The sequence below is a fragment of the Thamnophis sirtalis genome, unplaced genomic scaffold (genome assembly GCF_051295495.1).
Source record: "Thamnophis sirtalis isolate CommonGarterSnake01/CBP01778 unplaced genomic scaffold, rThaSir2_p1.2 scaffold_15, whole genome shotgun sequence".
Lineage (NCBI taxonomy): Eukaryota > Metazoa > Chordata > Lepidosauria > Squamata > Natricidae > Thamnophis > Thamnophis sirtalis.
This window is the reverse complement of record NW_028261395.1, coordinates 38,362,860-38,377,016: the sequence shown is the minus strand read 5'-3', so window position 1 is coordinate 38,377,016 and position 14,157 is coordinate 38,362,860. Positions and strand designations below refer to the sequence as shown.

Below are 14,157 nucleotides of genomic sequence, written 5' to 3'. Positions count from 1 at the left end.
CAGAGACGTCTTCGGACAGCGCTGGCTCTTGCGCTTTGAAACAGATGAGCAGCGCCCCCTAGAGTTGGGAATGAGTAGCACATATGTGCCAGGGGAACCTTTACCTTAACGATTTCTGCCTTCCCTTATCTGATTTTCACTCTGATCGGTGATGGTATTCAGCCGGTTTGCACCGGTGTGGCGAACTGGTTAGGGGCAACTTGTAAGTGACACCATCCCAACACTGTGCCGTCCTATTTAGCTGCATTTTCAAAGCTGTGTGTGCAAGCCACATGTGTGAAACAGCACATTTGTGCAAGGCCACACACATTTTCAGTGCATGGCGAAAAATTATGTGAAACGCACCTCTGATTCCCCACCTCTAAGCAGATGAGAATATACAGATTGCCCTTGGCTTACTGTGTTTCCCCGAAAATAAGGCAGGGTCTTATTTTCTTTTGACCCCCCCAAAATAAGCCCTTGGCCTTATTTTGGGGGAGGTCTTATCACTTTTGAGATGCAGGAGGCGGCGAGCGTGGTCACCTCATGGCTGCTGCTGTGTTGCGATGTTTTCGGGGAGGGCTTATTTTCGTGGGAGGGCTTATTATCCATGGAGGTCTTAATTTCAGGGAAACAAGGCACAACAATTAGTTTAGTGGCCATCCAAAGTTATAAGGGCACTGAAAAAGTCACTTGTGACCATTTTCCACCCTTAAGATCATTGCACTATCCCCAGCAGGGGTGATTTCTGGCAGGCACTACTTCCGGTTCCCTTGCGGGCGCACTGTGTGTGTGCACTTAATGCGTGCATGTGCAGTGCAATAAAAATTGTTCTGCGCATGCGCAGAAGGGAAAAACAAGATGGCGGCGCCAGTTCAGGGGCGTGGCAGGCCTGGGTCGCTGCCAGTTCCGAGTGACCCAGGCCACCAAACAATTACCAGTTCGGCCGCATCGATCCCAACTGGTAGGAACCCACCCCAGATTCCCCAGGTCATGTGATTTAAGCCTGGATGCTTGATGATTAGTTCATAATTACGACACTTGCCGTTATGACCTTCTGAGGAGTGAAGTCAAGTCAGATTCACTGAACAGCGGTGTGACTAATTTTAACAAATGCTGTTATTCACTTAACAAATATGGCAAAAAGAGTGGTAAAATGGGGCAAAACTCACTGAACAAACTTCTCACTTAGCCACACACGTTTTGGGCTCAATTGTGGTTTTAAGTTGAAGACTGCCTGTGTTACATTTTTCACTTACAGCCTTCTTTGTTGTTAGTTGCGAAGTTGTTGTCCGACCCATCGCGACCCCATGGACAACGTTCCCCCAGGCCTTCCTGTCCTCTCCCATCCTCTGGAGTCCATTGCAGCTCATGCCTGCTGCTTCGGTGACTCCATCCAGTCACCTCCTTCTCTGTCGTCCCCTTCTTCTTACCACTTTATAATGCCTTGGTAAGGCCACACTTGGAATACGGCATCCAGTTTTGGTCTCCACGATGTAGAAAAGATGTGGAGACTCCAGAAAGAGTGCAGAGAAGAGCAACAAAGAGGATGAGGGGACTGGAGGCTAAAACATACGATGAACGGTTGCAGGAACTGGGTATGTCTAGTTGAATGAAGAGAAGGACTAGGGGAGACACGATAGCAGTCTTCCAATATCTCAGGGGTTGCCACAAAGAAGAGGGAGTCAAACTATTCTCCAAAGCACCTGAGGGTAGAACAAGAAGCAATGGGTGGAAACTAATCAAGGAGAGAAGCAACTTAGAACTGAGGAGAAATTTCCTGACAGAACAAATTAATCAGTGGAACAGGATTTCCCTCCAGAAATTGTGAATGCCCCAACACTGGAAGTCTTGAAGAAGATGTTGGATAACTATTTGTCTGAAATATTATAGGGTTTCCTGCCTAAGCAGGGGGTTGGACTAGAAGACTTTCAAGCGCCCCCCCCCCCCCCCAACTCTGTTATTCAAGTTCTAATCACAATAGGAATAAATTTCTGGACGGCAAGACTCCAAATGAGCACTAGGTGGCACTCTCGAGCCACTTTTTTTTCTTGCATGAAGGTTGGGGGGGGGTGTCACCTTGACTGTTTGCAGAGCAAAACTCTTACATCAACGCAGAGTTGTGACTTTGCTGAGGGTGGATCCTGGTCCTGGGGCGGCTGAGTCAGAGACAAGTTCCTCCCAACAGGTGATAGGGCTAGAATTTAGGGGAAGTCACCTGTTCTGCTCCTTCCACAGATCTGCGCAGCTTTACCTGCCTCGCCTGGTTTTCGGTCTCGGATGTGGAGAAAGGCAGCCAACAAATCCAGGACTCAGCGGCGGCACAAAGGCAACCAGATTACTTGAGGACGCAGAGAGTCAACAAACAGGTTTATTAACTCTTTTATTTTGCATGTTTGATTCGAAGCCATTGGTCGGCGCGAACTCCAGAAAGAGTGCGATTTAATTCAGTTTCCTTTCTCTGGATTTCTTTCCTTCCCCTCTTAAAAGAAAGTTCTACTTACAAACTGATCTCTGATTTACCACCCCACCCACCCCCAAACTCTGAAAACCCAGGCAGAAAAGGAAATAATCTGAGCATAGACAGAGTGTTTTTCTCCCACCCACCCATTCAGAAGTAAGAGTTTTAAACTCTGCTCTTTCGGGTGTCCTTTCTGTGATATGAAACCTGAATAAGCTGCCTCGCACGGAATTAAAATATTATATTTGGCCCGTTGTTGCCTGCTCTAAAGCTCCCCAGGGATTTAATCACAAAAAACAATGGTTTTTCTCCCAATTCTTAGATCCAGTTTCTGACTTTCTGCCTACAATGCCTCTGAGCTGCACCTCTTTATAAAAAGGAAGTCATTGAAATATTTTAATATAATGTCATGTCGGAAGGATTTGTTAAAGAAGTAGGTAAGCTGTGACCTCACCTTATAAGGTGGAGCCGGGTCACGGATGGGACATCAGCTTGATGAGACACATATTTACACCCTGAGCCATGTTTTATCATTTACCTTTCTACCCTCGCCACGTTAATACGAAAAAATTGCTCGCAGAAAATACAGGTAGTCCTCAACTCACAATTCATCATCGTCATCTTTTAACGGCCCCGTAATCCCTTGCAGGGGGGAGTCTTGGCCAACTGGGTGTTTACTGGCCAGATGCCTTTCCTGTCACCAATGGGGAGTTTTGTTCAGCAGATACATTCTTATTGTGCCCAGAGAGAGAAATACCTGCCTCTACCTAGGATCGATCTCACCGCCTTCTGATTGTGAGGCGAGAACTCAACCTCTAGGCCAGTGTTTTTCAACCTTTTTTGTGCAAAGGCACACTTTTTTCATGAAAAAAATCACGAGGCACACCACCATTAGAAAATGTTAAAAAAATTTAACTCTGTGCCTATATTGACTATATATAAAGTGTTTTTCCCATGGCACACCTTATACTATGTCACGGCACACTAGTGTGCCGCGGCACAGTGGTTGAAAAACACTGCTCTAGGCCACCGCACCACTCTTGTCAACTCACAATTGAGCCCCACATTTTTGTCGCCAAGTGAGACCGGTGGTTAAGTGAGTTTTGCCCCCATTTTGCTAACTTTCTTGCCACTGTTGTTAAGCGAATCACTTAAGCAGTCGTGTGGTTAGGAACACAGTGGTGGCTTTCCCTCCCCCCCCCCATATCAATTTTGCGTTCCAGAAGGTCGCAAAAGGGGGATCACAGGACCCCTGGGACACTGCAACCGTCATAATTACGAGTCGGTTGGCCAAGCATCTGGATTTTGATCCCTTGAGTGGCAACCGTCCTGTTAAAAAACTTTTTTTCCCCATTGCTGTTGTAACTTGGGACCGTCACTAAACGAATGGTTGTAAGTTGAGGACTGTCCGTAAAGCAAGTTTCCAAAAGGAAAGAAGAAATGTTTTACTGAATTACCCCCAGATTGTTATCCTACCTGGGGTTGGAGAATGCGCAGGTGGGCAGATTGGGAAAAATAGTGTCCCAACTCACAAAATAAGAAATCACAATGTAATCTGATAATTGATCACTTTCGTGTCACTGTAACCTTTAGTGACACAATAGCCGCAACCAGCTACCCTAGCCAACAATTTTTTCATAGGACTTCCAGGTTTAATCCACCAACGGTAGCTTTCTCTTTTCAAACTTTGTTAGTTTTAGGGATTGACATGGATCTGCAAGGCCAACAAGGTTGCATTTTGTACTTTATTTCAGATCAGGGCTGACGATATGCAAATGTACTTTTAGTTCTACATTTAGGCAAGAAAAACGAAATGCACAGGTACAGTATAGGTGGTACCTTGCTCAATAGTAGTAACTGTGAGAGGGATCTTGGAGTCCTAGTGGACAACCGTTTAAATAGGAGCCAGCCGTGTGCAGCAGCTGCCAAAAAAGCCAACACAGTTTTAGGCTGCATCAACAGAGGGATAGAATCAAGATCACATGAAGTGTTGATACCACTTTATATTGCCATGGTAAGGCCACACTTGGAATACGGCATCCAGTTTTGGTCGCCACGATGTAAAAAAGATGTGGAGACTCTAGAAAGAGTTCAGAGAAGAGCAACAAAGAGGATTAGGGGACTGGAGGCTAAAACATATGAAGAATGGTTTCAGGAACTGTATATGTCTAGTTTAATGAAAAGAAGGACTAGGGGAGACATGATAGCAGTCTTCCAATATCTCAGGGTTTGCCACAAAGAAGAGGGAGTCAAGCTATTCTCCAAGGCACCTGAGGGTAGAGCAAGAAGCAATGGGTGGAAACTAATCAAGGAGAGAAACAACTTAGAATTGAGGAGAAATTTCCTGACAGTTAGAACAATTAATCAGTGGAACAGAAGTTGCCTCCAGAAGTTGTGGATGCCCCAACACTGGAAGTCTTTAAGAAGATGTTGGATAGCCATTTGTCTGAAAGGGTACACAGTTTCCTGCCTAGGTCGGGGGTTGGACTAGAAGACCTCCAAGGTCTCTTCCAACTCTGCTATTGTATTGCATTGTATTGTACTTGAAAGAATGATGATTTATTGAAGAAAGGTTAAAATAAAAAACACCGAAATATTTCCTGAAAATAAGACAGGGTTTTATATTATTATTATTATTTTGCTCCAAAAGATGCATTAGGCCTTATTTTCTGGTTAGGTTCTTACTTTGGGGGAAATATGGTACTAAGCTGACGATCTTAACAGGAGCTTATTTTTGGGGTAGGACTTATATTACGAGCATCCTGAAAAATCATGCAAGGGCTTATTTTCCAGTTGGGTCTTATTTTCGAGGAAACAGGGTAAAAAGAACAGAAAAGACCGTGTTTAAACAGTGTCTTTAAAAACCTCCAACACATAACACCTTCCCTAGTTAAATGCTGTTTGGAGTAACAGAGTGATATTGGTTTCTCACCTCCCTTACAAAACAGGCCAAAAGAATTCCAAACTCTTAAACTACTAAATCTACTTACAAATGGTTAGCCTGTCATCTCTAAGCTATGTTAATAACAAAGTAGTTAACAGAAACCCCCCCCCAACAATAAGGAACCTATTATGTAAGAATATAAAAGTAATAAAGAGTGTGAACAATTATAGAAGAAAAGCGAAGCTGACATTCCAAAACCTTCTGTTAACAAGCTGTTATTATAATCAACTTGTAGAAAATTTACTGCGACTTCAATCCCTAATCATTCCAAATATTAACCTAAATTGGTCCTGGAAGAAATATCCAAGATTGCTTCTTTACAGTATCTCTTTATAAAATAGAATAACAGAGTTGGAAGGGACCTTGGAGGTCTTCTAGTCCAACCCCCTGCCTAGGCAGGAAACCCTACACCACTTCAGATAAATGGATATCCAACATCTTCTTAAAGACTCCCAGTGTTGGGTCATTCACAACTTCTGGAGGCAACTTCTGTTCCACTGATTAATTGTTCTAACTGCCAGGAAATTTCTCCTTAGTTCTAAGTTGCTTCTCTCCTTGATTAGTTTCCACCCATTGCTTCTTGTCCTGCCCTCAGGTGCTTTGGAGAATAATTTGACTCCCTCTTCCCTGTGGAAGCCCCTGAGATATTGGAAGACTGCTATCGTGTCTGCCCTAGTCCTTCTTTTCCTTAAACTAGAGATACCCAGTTCCTGCAACCGTTCTTTATATATTTTCAGACAAATGGTTGTCCAATCTTTTCCCAAATACTTCCAGTGTTGGGGCATTCACAACTTCTGGAGGCAACTTCTGTTCCACTGATTAATTGTTCTAACTGTCAGGAAATTTCTCCTTAATTCTAGGTTTCATCTCTCCTTGATTAGTTTCCATCCATTGCTTCTTGTCCTTCCTTCAGGGGGCTTTGGAGAATAGCTTGACTCCCTCTTCAGTTGCTGATCGATTGAATACAGTAAATCCAATCTCCAAAGCCAATCTATCTTCCCTCCAAAATCCAGATAGAATTAGTTCCTCAATTAGATGTATTAAATCTGTTTCTCTCTCCATCAAACTCCTTAAAGAAAAATCATTTGCCACTTGCCGACCGAGAAATTTCTAAGCTATTGTTGTTGTTAGTTGTGACGTTGTGTCCGACCTATCGTGACACCATGGACAACATTCCTCCAGGCCTTCCTGTCCTTTACCATCCCCCGGAGTCCATTTAAGCTCATGCCGACTGCTTTGGTGACTCCATCCAGCCACCTCCTACTCTGCCGTCCCCTTCTTCTTTTGCCCCCCATCGTTCCCAGCATGAGGCTCTTCTCCAGGGAGTCCTTCTTCCTTCTCATGAGGTGGCCAAAGCATTTGAGTTTCCTCTTCAGGATCTGGCCTTCTAAAGAGCAGTCAGGGTTGATCTCCTCTAGGACTGACCGGTTGGATGGCCTTGCAGTCCAAGGGACTCAGTGCGGGAGTCTTCTTCTCCAGCACCAGAGTTCAGAGGCCTCCATTCTTTGGCACTCAGCCTTCCTTATGGTCCAACTTTCACAGTCGTCCATTGCAACTGGGAAAACCACAGCCTTGTCTAGATGCACTTGTGTTGGCAGGGTGATGTCTCTGCTTTTTAGTAGGCTGTCTAGATTTGCTATAGCTTTCCGAGGTGGCTCAGTGGTTAAATGCAGCACTGCAGGCTACTGCTAGATCAGCAGTTCAGCGGTTCAAATCTCACCGGCTCAGGGTTGACTCAGCCTTCCATCCTTCCGAGGTGGGTAAAATGAGGACCCAGATTGTTGGGGGCAATATGCTGACTCTCTGTAAACCGCTTAGAGAGGGCTGAAAGCCCTATGAAGCGGTATATAAGTCTACTGCTATTTCTATTGCTATTGCTATATTCCTCCCCAGGAGCAAGCCTCTTTTAATTTCTTGGCTGCAGCCCCCATCTGCGGGGATCTTGGAACCCAGGAAAATAAAATCGGTCACTCCCTCCATTTCTTCCCTATCTATTTGCCAGAAGTTGAGGGGGCCGGATGCCATGACCTTAGTTTTCTTAATGTTGAGTTTCAAGCCAGCTTTTGCACTCTCCTCCTTCACCCACATCAAGAGGCTCTTTTCTCCACTATTATATCCTGTAAAAGCACCTTGCAAACTTCCACCTGGCATATGGCATTGGCAGGCTATATACTTTCTGAGTATATTTCTTTAATTAATCTCTGTTCGCGTGTGTATATGTGTGTGTGTGTATGTGTTTAAAAATATTTTGGTGTTTTGTATTATAACCTTTTTTCAATAAAATGAAAAAAAAAATGAAGGAAAAACAAAGAATGATGATTTATTGGGATAGCCTTCCTTTTGGGGTTTCTGTGAGTATATGTTTGACCACCAATTCCCTCCAGGCCTAGATTTTTAACAGCAAAGTTGTGTTTTGGGGTGTGATGAAAAAGTGAATTTCAACTGAGTTCAGCAAAAGGTTGCTTGCTCTTTCCTTCCGAGAAAACTCACCTAGACTTAAATTGCTTTAAAAACATGTTTCTCATTTTTTTTTTTTAAAAAAGCGTGTCCTATTGAAAAATAAACAAGTTGAAAAGTTGAAAGATTAGATTGTCCACGTGAGCAAAACCAAACGCCCCCCTGTTTTGTCTTTAAAACAGCCAAAAGATTAAAAATTCTACCAGTGTAACTTGTCCCTCAACGGAGCTTTTTGGTTAAGTATCCTCTGTGGGTGGTCACCAACTGGTGGCCCGCGAGAAAATTTTGGTGGTCCACAGAAAAATTATTTGCAATTTTTATATTGCGCTAAATCAGGGGTCCTCAAACTACGGCCCCTGGGACGGATACGTGCAATGAACGCTTGTGTTGCTGCAGAGAGTCTCCCCCTTCGGGGTCTTTTTGTGTGGGTCGGAGGGGGGCCGAAATTCCGACTTGGGGTCTGCTTCAGCCTCCTGGTGGGGGGCTTTGGGTGAAGGCTAGAGGGAAGCACCGCTGGTGGAGAAGAGCCGGAGGGCCTCGTTCCAGTGGGACTGCATCATGGCCTGGAACTGGCTGACCATCTCAGCCCACTGAGCCTCCATGCGCCGTTCCCTGGCCTTGCACTCCCGCAGGTCTTCCCTCTACCTGGAAAGCCTATGCTCCCAGTCCTCAGTGAGGTGCTTCTGCTGAACCTCCTTCTCAGTCAGATCCAATTTGAACTGAGCTGTTTTGCCAACTCTTTCTCCTGGTGGCTGCTTAGCTCCAGCAACTGCTTCCTGATGGGCCCTAAGGAGCTCAGGCGGGCAGGTGAGGAGTGGCTGGGAGGGGAGGGGCGAGTAGAGGCCGGCGAGGCGCCCCTTGACGTAAGTGACATCAAGTTGGCCACGCCCACCAAGTCACATGACCACCTGGCCACGCCCACCCAGCTGGTCATTAGGCAGATCATATTAGGATTTAAAAGTATGAATTTAGTGGTCCCTGAGGTCCGAAACATTGGTCATCCTTTGACTGTCCAGTTTTGGGGACAAACCTGAAATGATGGTTTGTACAATCCCACAATGGCTTTAAAAAGACCGCATGGGCCTGGAGATGATTCATAAAATGGTTGATTCCCTAAAGGAAAGTAGAATTAATTCTCCTGTTAATGTAGCAAATTCCTAGTTTGCCCGAAGCTTTGTAGAAGTTTTAGGCGTGTATAATTTTAAGCTTACGCCTCTCCTTTTTCACCCCAAAACCTTCAGGAATTGGTAGCAGTTAAATCGGCAAAGGGACCGAAACCGATCTGGTTTAAATCCTTAAGCCCATTAAGAGATTTCCATGTTCAAAGATGGAAGCTCTTGATTTTTTTTTAATTTTTTTTTTGCCGACACATCAGATTAGCCGTCGCGCTCAAGAAGGTGTGCCGATCCTTGTGTGATCGTTCCCCCCTCGTTTCATCTTACAACCCACCCCCCCGGAGCCCCCTCCTTCCCTTCCGTCTTAACAGTTCGCACACAACTTCAGGGACACATAATCCATAACACGCCAACCAAGTGCTCAAAAGACCTCACTTAATCCACTCCTTGATTAGGATTAACCGACTGGGGTCTCAGAAAATTTTCTGGAATCCCTCCTGATCTCCTCTTTGCTTAACAGATAACGATGAACTGGGATTTTTTTTTTTTTTTAGAAGTTAACAAACGCCGCGCAGCCCCTTCTGAAGCCGGTAGTCATTCTGCACCGTGGCGATATTTGTAGATAATCTTATCGCGCCAGCTGGTACTAATACTCATATGGATGGAAGGGGAGGGTGGGGGGGAGAAATAGTTTTGAAGTGTCAAAAAAAAGCTTAAGAGGGGTTATTGGAACTGATGTGGGTTAAAAATTCACTTTAACTAGTCTCTGTTGGCTAGATCTGTGCTTTTATAATTAGTCCTTACGACTATTTCTTTAGTGAACACTTATGCTGATAATCTGGCGTTGCCCGGGTATTTATTGGGGGGGGGGAATGTCCAGACCAAATGTAATTTCTAATGTTGGATTTTCCTCCTTACCAGAGAAAGCCCCCTTGTGGAGTACTGTGAAGCCATTACCATGGCAACTCCATTGCGCTGTACAGTGGAAGCAATTTTACGGCTGTACAGTAGAAGCCATTTGAAGGCACAACAGGCTGTATCGTAACAGAACACATACCCCGAGGGGTGTTAGGGGTGCCTTACTCCCACAGTATTTTTCTCTACAGAGTAAGTCATCTGGGTACCAACTGTGGTTGAAATTGCTTGAGGCGTTCCAGAGTTATGCATGAACATACACAAACACACAGCTGTGTGTGTGTGTGAGAGAGAGAGAGAGAGAGAGAGAGAGAGAAAGAGAGAGAGAGAGAGAGAGAGAGATCAAAATTCAGATGCATGGCAATTAACACACATGTATGACGGTTTCTGTGTCGTGGTGTCATGGGTTTTTTTGTGACCTTCTAACAAGCGAAGCCAATGGGGAAGCAAGGCTCACTTAACAACCGTGTGACTGACTTAACAACTGCAGTGATTCACTCAACAACTGTGGCAGGAAAGGTTGCAAAATGGGGCAAATCTTAACAAACGTCTCGCTTAACCACAGAAATTCTGGGGTGGTTGCGTTCGTAAATTGAAGGCTTATCTGTAATCAGGCGTTTAGATTGTTTGATTGTGCTGTTGTAAACCACCCAGATAGGGACGCGGTGGCTCAGGGGCTAAGACGCTGAGCTTGCCGATCAGAAATGTCGGCAATTCGGCGGTTCGAATCCCTAGCGCCGTGTAACGGAGGGAGCTCCCGTGACTTGTCCCAGCTTCTGCCAACCTAGCAGTTCGAAAGCACTTTTAAAAAATGCAAGTAGAAAAATAGGGAGCACCTTTGGTGGGAAGGGAACAGCGTCTCGTGCGCCTTCGGTTTTGAGTCCTGCTGGCCACATGACCACGGAGATGTCTTCGGCTTTGAAACGGAGATGAGCACCGCCTCCTAGAGTCGGGAACGACTAGCACAGATGTGCGGGGGCAACCTTTACTTTTAAACCACCCAGAGCCCCTTAGGTGAGATGGGCAAAATAGAAATTTTGTAAATAAATAAAATCAATTGCAAGATCATCAGGTTTATCTTACCAGACTCCTAAGAGTTCAAGGGGTTAGCAAACTTGCGTAAAGCAGCAGCTGTTCTGAACTCCAGACAGGAAGAATACCTGGAAAGTCATTATGTCAATTTGTGTTTTATCTCGCTGATAAATATTAGGCTTCCTGCTTGGCAGGCGGTCTCTGTCCAAGCGCAGGGAAGCTGGAAAGTGTTTCAGGAGACGGAATCCATGGCTGCCTGAATTGCGATGAGTATAAAAAGTCCTTTACAGGCAGGTGGAGTTTGTTCAGAAGTAAGTAGGCTGGGAACATAGGGAGGGAAGGAAGGAAGGAAGGAAGGAAGGAAGGAAGGAAGGAAGGAAGGAAGGAAGGAAGGAAGGAAAAGAGAAGAACAAAGAGGCAGGGAGGGAGGAAAAAGAAGGAAGGAAAAAAGGAAGGAAAGGAAAAGAGGAACAGAGACAAAGAGGCAGGGAAGGAGGGGGAGGGGAAAAGGGAAGGAAAGAAGGAAGGAAAGGAGGAGGGGGAAAGTAAATAGGGGAGGGAGGGAGGAAAGGAAGAAGGAAAGAGGAACTGACAAAGAGCCACGAAGGGAAGAAAAAGGAAAAAAAGAAGGAAGGAAAAGAGAGGAACAAAGACAAAGAGGCAGGGAGAGTGGAAAAGAAGGAAGGAAAAAGGAAGAAAGGAAGGAAAAGAGGAACAGTCAAAGAGGCAGGGAAGGAGGGGGAGGGGAAAGGGAAAGAAAGAAGGAGGGAAAGGAGGAGGGGAAAAGTAAATAAGGGAGGGAGGAAAGGAAGAAGGAAAGAGGAGGAAGGAAGGAAGAAAAAGAGGAACTGACAAAGAGCCAGGCAGGGAGGAAAAAAGGAAGGAAGGAAAACAGATAAACAGGCAGGGAGGGAGGAAAAAGGAAGGAAAAAAGGAAGGAAAGAGAAGGAAGGAAGGAAAAGAGAGGAACAGAGACAAAGAGGCGGGGAAAAGGGGAAGGAAAGAAGAAAGGAAGGAAAGGAGGAAGGAAAATAAATAAGGGAGGGAGGAAAAGAGGAACAGAGACAAAGAGGCAGGGAGGGTGGAGAAAGAAGTCAAAAAGGAATAAAAGAGAAGGAAGGAAGGAAAAGAGAGGAACAGAGACAAAAAGGGAAGGAGGGGTACAGGGGAAAGGGAAGGGAAGGAGAAAGGAAAAAAAGAGGTAAATAATGGAGGGAGGAAAGGAGGAAGGAAGGAAAAAAGATTCAGTGGGGGAAGAAAGGAAGGGAGGAAGGAAGGAAAAGTCTCTTACATTTTATACCCCAAATCCTGCTTGGCAACCTCTTTATAAATCAAGTGTAACCTAATTTCTTTTAAGATGGGTTGCAGGTTCAACCTTATCTGCCCTGAATCTTTATATATTTTGCTTTACCTACCTGTAAAAAATTCGTACCTGGGGGTTGTGAATCCTTATTAAGAGGGTTCCTATCTTCCAAATAGAGAAATTGAGGGAAACTGAGTCAGAATGACTTCAGGTTATTAATAAGAGCAGCTGTAAGAGTTGTTCCATGGTTCTCACCAGTTCTGGAGATTGAAGCTGGAAGGAAGAGACAGGAAGAGACAGGAAGGAAAGGAAGAATAAGGAAGGAGACAGAAGAAGGAAGGAAAGGAAATTAAGGGGAAGGCAGGAAAAGAAAGGAAAGAGACAGAAGGGAGAGAGGAAGGAAGCGTGAAGGGAAAGAAAGAAAAGTAAAGAAGAGAGAAAGAGCAAGGAAGGGTGCGGGAAAGAAGATGGAGAAAGAAAGAAAAAGTAAGTGAAAGAGGAAGGGAGAGAGAAAGAAAAGAAGGATGAACAGAAGGAAGGGAAAGGAAAAGAAGGGAATAGAAAAAAAGAGAAAGTAAGGAAGATTGAAGAGAAAGAAAGTTAGAGGAAGAAACGGGGAGAGAAAAAAGGATGGAGGATGAAGAAGAAAGAGAGGAAGGGTGGAAGGAAAAGAGGGAAAGAAAAGAGAAAGTGGAAGGATGAGAGAAAGAAGAAAGATGGAAATAAAGGAAGGATGAAGGGAAGGAAGGGAAAAGGAATGAAGGAAGAGAATAAAAGAAAAGAGAGTAAGGAAGGATGAAGGGAAATAAAGGAAAGTAAGAGGAAGAAATGGAGAGAGAAAAGGAAGGAAGGATAAAGCGAGGATCGGGGAGAGAGGAATGATGGAAGGAAAAGAGGGAACGGAACAGAAGTGAAAAAAAGAAGGAAGATGGGGAAAGAAAGGAAGGGAGAAAGGAAGGAAGGATGAAGGGAAGAAAAGGGAAGGAAGGAAGGAAGACAACAAAAGAAAGGAGAGAGTAAGGAAGGATGAAGGGAAAGAAAGGAAAGAGGAAGAAAGGGAGAGAAAAGAAGGAAAGATGAAGTGAGGATGAGGGAGAAAGGAAAGAGGGAAGGGAAGGGAAAGTCGGCTGCGTGGACTTCTCCCATCCTCTGTGTGTCGTGTGACTGACATTGTCTGGGTTGCTGCAACTGCCCTCCTCCTCCTCTTCCTCCTCCTCTCCCAGCCGGCCGAGGGCTGCTGGGGCCAGAGGGAGAGGCAAGCCGGGCTACCATTGGATGCTCTGTCAACCCATGGCCGGGCCGCGATTGACGGAGAGCGCAAGGGGAGGGCAGTGGAGGGGAGCTCCGTGCTGGCTCCCCTCCCCTCCTCAGCCCAGGAGGACCCGCTGGTGCAGCTCCACCGCCGAGGAGGCCTGGATCCTGCTCTGTCCCAGCCATGGAGGCACCGCCGAACGGCACGAGAGGGGAGACCTAACGGGCAGCCCCTTTTCAACCTTCCCCACCCGGCCAGAGGAGACAAAGGAGGGGGCTGGATTTCCAAGCCACATCATGCTGCTCTTTCTCGCCAGCTCACACTAGCCTGCCCACCAAGACCACCGTGGGGGTAAGTCAGTGGGCAACCGCCTTAGAACTGACTCGGCTATGCCAGGGCAGAGGGCATCTTTCTGGCAAGCTGTTGGCCGCTCTTCCCCTCGCGCCCCCGCTTCGGCGCTTCTCTTTTCTACAAATTTGCTTTTATTTTTGTCTCTCTTCTTTTACTTAAACCTCTCCCCCTTTTAAACTGGGGGAAATAGCTAACTTTCCAGGCTAGTGCAGGGTCCCCCCGTGGTTTTTTTGTAGAATCAAAAGCTAATTCTAGACGCCAAGTTTGCAGAGGGGAGCAAGGTCAACGGGCACCACGTATGAAGCGTCCGAAATGCCAGGCAGGACACAAGAGAACTTTCTAAGATCA

The 14,157-nt window shown here is 45.6% G+C and overlaps 1 protein-coding gene across 6 annotated transcripts in view; it reads left to right on the top strand.

Annotated features, from left to right (window-relative positions):
* The first annotated feature begins 13,438 nt into the window (after positions 1 to 13,438).
* The window catches only part of ARHGEF10L (Rho guanine nucleotide exchange factor 10 like), a 96,904-nt gene continuing 96,185 nt past the window's right edge, over positions 13,439 to 14,157 (top strand). For 2 of the 6 annotated variants that reach the window (XM_087702305.1, XM_087702308.1), the window contains exon 1: positions 13,439 to 13,809. The gene's annotated coding sequence lies outside the window, so the exon portion shown is untranslated. The remainder of the gene's footprint in view (positions 13,810 to 14,157) is intronic. The other 4 variants (XM_087702303.1, XM_087702304.1, XM_087702306.1 and 1 more) reach the window with 4 other exon arrangements.